Source organism: Bos grunniens, chromosome 17 (assembly GCF_055505025.1).
Source record: "Bos grunniens cultivar Pamir isolate PY7600 chromosome 17, Bosgru_T2T1.0, whole genome shotgun sequence".
Taxonomy (NCBI): domain Eukaryota; kingdom Metazoa; phylum Chordata; class Mammalia; order Artiodactyla; family Bovidae; genus Bos; species Bos grunniens.
In genome coordinates this window covers 21,265,315-21,270,616 of record NC_141181.1, presented here as the reverse complement: position 1 = coordinate 21,270,616, position 5,302 = coordinate 21,265,315, and the positions used below count along the sequence as shown (strand labels likewise).

At 39.6% G+C, this 5,302-nt stretch overlaps 1 pseudogene; it reads left to right on the top strand.

Annotated features, from left to right (window-relative positions):
- The first annotated feature begins 3,136 nt into the window (after positions 1–3,136).
- On the top strand, positions 3,137–4,333 carry LOC147355108 (trifunctional enzyme subunit beta, mitochondrial-like; annotated as a pseudogene).
- The last annotated feature ends 969 nt before the right edge of the window (positions 4,334–5,302 follow it).

The following is a 5,302-nucleotide window of genomic DNA, read 5'->3' as shown; positions in this document are numbered from 1 at the left end:
AAAACTCAACTTTCAAAAAACAAAGATCATGGCATTGGGTCCTATCACTTCATCACAAATAGATGGAAAAACAATGGAAACAGTGACAGACTTTATTTTGGTGGTTCCAAAATCACTGCAGATGATGATTGCAGCCCCCAAATTAAAAGACACCTGTTCCTTGGAAGAAAAGCTATGACAGACCTAAAAAGCATATTAAAAAAGAGAGAGAGAATGAGGCATCACTTTGCTAACAAAGCTCCATCTAGTCAAAAGAATGGTTTTTCCAATAGTTAGGTGTGGATGTGACAGCTGGACCATAAGGAAGTCTGAGTGCTGAACAATTGATTCCCTTGAACTGTGGTGCTGAAAAAGACTCTTGAGAGTCTCTTGGACTGCAAGGAGATCAAACCAGTCAATCCTAAAGGAAATCAACCCTGAATATTCATTGGAAGGACTGATGCTGAAGCTGAAGCTTCAATACTTTGGCCACCTGATGCGAAGAGCAGACTCATTGGTAAAGACCCTGATGCCAGGAAAGACTGAAGACAGGGGAAGAAGGGGATGACAGAGGATGAGATGGTTGGATGGCCTAACTGACTCAAAGGATATGAGTTTGAGCAAACTCCAAGAGATGGTGAAGGACAGGGAGGGCTGTAGTCTGTGGGGTCTCTCATGACTGAGTAGACTGAACAAAAACAACTTTCATATGCACTGAGAAACCAAAATTTCAAATGACTCCCTTTATTGCGATATTTGCTTCATTGCAGTGGTCTGGAGCAAAAGCCACAGTATCTCTGAGGTATGCCTATACCAATTTATTCTAGTGTTTTCTCCTTCCTTGTGAGGAAACAGGAAGACCAAGTGGTCCAGAATGACTTCAGGAAATATTGGTGCAGGGCCACACTATTTAACAAGGGAGGCATGTAGATCTTATTGGACAGGCATTAAATCATGTTAATTATATGTTAAAGTGACACGTTTAGGGTTTGGTTTCCAGTTCTGATATAAGGATCTTAAGTCACCACCCTATCCTAATGACAAAAAGTTGAAGAGTAAAAAATCAATAATTTTATTTGGTTCCCTAGAGAGGGGAAGACACAGGATTGGAGTCCCTAGGATTGGAGACAAAGAGAAAATAGACAGGGAGTGATGCCAGACCTGAGCAGAGATTCCCATGTAGAAATCACCACTAGAAATGGGAGGGGGCAGGTAGTAAATCTGGACTTTGATTGAAGAACTGCTGGAGACTCCGTGTGGACAAGTCAGAGAGGTAAAAGAATTAAAAACTCAAGGGGAACCCAGCCACAGATCCCCCTCCCTCTAAATCACAGGATTTCCTATGTGGAATCCATCCAGGTTCTCAGAGTAAATATTAGAGAAAAATCCCCTTGGGCTTCAGGAAGGGGCAGGGAAAATGGAATGATTTTTAAATACTCCAGCAACCCTCAGTTTTTGAGAAGGCTCGCCCTTTGGGGAAATGATTTAACCAAAACCTAAGACAGAGCGAGAAAAGGACAGGAAAAAAAAAAACAAACAATAATGACTGAGAATTTCCCCAAATTAATATCAGACACCAAACCACAGATTCAGGAATATCAGAGAAAACCAAGTAGAATAAATGACACCACCACCACCACCACCACAACAACAAAATAAACAAAACACCTTAAGCTAGGCATATCTTTTTGAAACTACAAGAAATTAAAGGGAAAGAAAAAAAAATTCTGAAAGAAGCAAGGGATTGGAGTGGAGAAAACCACATTACTCAAAGAGGAACAAAGATAAAAACTGCCACTAACTTCTCCTCAGTAACCGTGTGAGAATAAAGTAGAGTGGAATATTTAGTGTTGAGAGATTTCTACACACGGTATGTAAGTTCTTAGATCTCTAGTCTTATTGATGGTAGCTGCGGTAAAACTATTTCTAACCTTCTTCATTATCTTCTGTCCTCTTCTCCCTGCCCTTCCCCTCACTCTCACCCCAGGCCTCAGGGGAAGGGGTTGGCTAACGCAGACACGGGGGGAAGGAGAGGTTGTGGAGGACAAGCTGAGGATTAGCTACCAGGGGAGACAAACTTCCACTTCTGAGATGCACATTCCTTGTCATTACAAGTCAGGGAGAAGAAGAAAAAGAAGCAAGGATGCAGAGGAAAAAGGTAACACTTTGAATCTCTATATGAAACTATAAAATTCATTTCTGCTTTCAAAAGGTGGAAAAGACATTTTGCCCCTTTCTGATAGAGAGCAAGAATCTTTCAGGCATGAGTATCTGACTTGGGGACTTACCTCAAAAGAGGGTATATATATATATATATATATATATATAATTAGAAATATTGATTTAAAAGTTAGTTTTCCAATTCCTTTTATTTTTGTAAGAAGAAAAGCTGAGCATGAGGAATTTGAAGACTTGGAGAAGATTTATATGTTGCACTAATATTTCATTTCTGCCTAACTCATGATACCTGGTGAGTTAAAGGACCAGTTTAGGGTATAAAAAAAGGCTGAGAGGAAAAAACCTACCAGCCTAGAAGTCTATAACCTATAAAGTTATTCTTCAAAAGTGAAGGAAAAATAAATTTTCTCAGATAAATAAAAACTGAGGGTATTTGTTACCAGGACACTTATCATGCAAGGAATGTTTTTTGAAGGTTTTTTGGCAAAAGAGATGAGGCTCAGAGGCTGTCTTAGCCTCTGCAGGAGTTCTGCCCAGGCTCTGGAACATCCTACTCGGACTCAGCCTGGTACTAGCCAGGCCCTCAACATACTTCCTGACTAACCCAAGCCTACCTGCCCACCTCCCACCCTGCCAACCCCATGCTGACTCACTGCAGGTCCCTAATGGTACCCTTCACTTTGGCTAAAGGGGCAGAAAGAACTCTTTCTCTACTGAAAGAAAGAAGGCCTATCATGAGGTCAGAGGTCAGTCATCTAGTCAGGTGACAAGCAGACAGCCAGGACCCAGCTACACCTCTGGAGTCTGATGGCCTGCAAGAGAGGTTCTTTATAGACTAGATCCACCCCTACATCCCTCTCACCCCAGAAACTTGAGGCCAAATGCTGCTCACAACAGGAGCCCAAGCTAAGGTGGGGACCACTGCAGCATGACTTCCATCTTGACATTAACTTGAAAAAAATCTTCCAAGTTCAGCAAAATGGGTACAGAGATTTTCTTGAGACCTCTGAGCTGTTCCTATCAGCTAAAAGCTGCCCCAGCTGCCCAGAAAAAAATTAAAGAAGACCTTGGCTAAACCCTGTATAAAGAATACGGTGGTGCTAGATAATGTCACACTCTATTTTTGCTGTCAGGCACTTCATATAAAGACCTGATGCCATGTGATTTGGCTCAGATTTGTTGCATCAAACCAAGGTCCCAAAGGAAATTGTTGGTTACATCTTCTTTGGCATAGTTATACAGGAAGTAAAAACAATGTAGCTGGAGAGTCTATCCCTTGAAGCTGACCTCTCTGACAAGTCTCCTGTGATCTGTCACCATGGCTTGCATCTTTGCTAACCAAACCAGGACTACAAGTGTTGGCTTGATTACTTCTGGCCAGTAATGTGGTTGTGGCAGGTGATATAGAGTTAATAGCCTATGTACCAATTTGTCATTTGAGGAAACTCATGCTCGATCTCAAAAAGGCCAAGATTTTAGGTCAGTGACTATCTTTAATCCTATCACCTGGGCATGACCATGCATCACTCTACAGACTGACTTGCAGCTGCCTTGTTGTTTCTCAACTGCAACAGAGTGAGTATGCACTGCATTTGCACAGTCTAGCCAAGAGGGCCCAGGATGAAGGACTCCTTTCTGATGTTGTATATCTTCAAAATACCAGGAAAAGATATATTCACCAAAGATAGTGGCCTTTGTCCTTTCTGAAGTAGATAGTCAAGCTAAAACCTGCATTCATCAAGCCCTATGGCATAGTGACAGCTGCAAATTCTTCTTTCCTAACTGATGGTGCATCTGCAATGCTCAGGAAAAAATCTTTGGTCATGGGTTATAAGCTGAAGGCACATATGAGGGATTTTGTATATTTGTTTCAGGATTCCAAAGATCAGCTTTCACTCGAACCAACATATGCTACTTTAAAAGTGCTAGAAAAGTTAGGATTAACAATAAATGATATCAATGCTTTTGAATTTCATGAAGATTTCTCAGCTCATATTTTAACTAACCATAAAGTCACAGATTCTGATTAGTTTGTACAAAACTAAATGGATAAAAAAGAAAAGTTGCATTGAGTCCTTTGGAGAAGTTTAACAACTGAGGTGAATCAATGTCCCTAAGACACCTGTATGGAGACACTGGCTGCCAACAAATTATGAAAGGACCAAGGCCAGTATGATTTAGTGGCTGTCTATGAGGTGGAGTGCAGGGCCATGATATGATGGATAACAGACCAGGAAATGGTAACTTGGAGTTTTTGTGTAATACTCACCCTAGACAAGGCAATTTCAATGTATTACTAAATGACATATATATTTCCTAGTTCCTCTTAGGGAACACAATTTGCAGCCTTCTGTAAAATCTTTGCAAGTAAACCTTGCTAGTGTTCTGAGCTTTTCAATAATCATGGTTCACTGCTCTTTCAAGGATTTCTTAGTCATCAGAATCTCACATAGTGATATGTTTAAGCATTCATTTTTGGTCTCTATTTTCATTAAAGATTAAGCAAATGGTTGCAATTTGAGAAAGAGATTAGCTAGGGTTTGAAATCATCTTTATAACATTGGCAAAATATACTCATTCATATTTGTGACTTAAAGATAAATTATTTCCTGTGTAATACAAACCAATGTGCCTCTGCCTTTATGGAAACATAGTTCAGAACTGAAAACTTACACTAAAGTTTTAGATATAAAAATACCATATTTGTTAACCTTAAACTGGAGAATTGTTGGGTGGGGGGAGAAATAATAATTATTATTACTAGGTACTCACACTACCCATGAAGTGGTATACTATCATTTGAAAATGGACTTAAATTATATGTGAATACCTATTGCAATATTTATGGTTACCCTGGGACAACCATAAAAACAGCAAAAAAAGAGAAGTATAACCTATATGCTAAGAAAAGAGGAAATATGGAATCATGTAAAATGTTCATTTGAAACTACAAAAGGCATACAAAGAGTGGAAGGCAAAGTAGGGAAAAAGAAGGAGAACATTAAATTCAAAACAGTGACAAAGATGGTAGATATGAGTCCAAATACATCTCTGAATATCAATGGTCCAAATGCATCAACTAAATGATAAAGATTGCCAGACTGAACCACAAAACAAGACCCAATTATCTAATGTCTACAAAAAA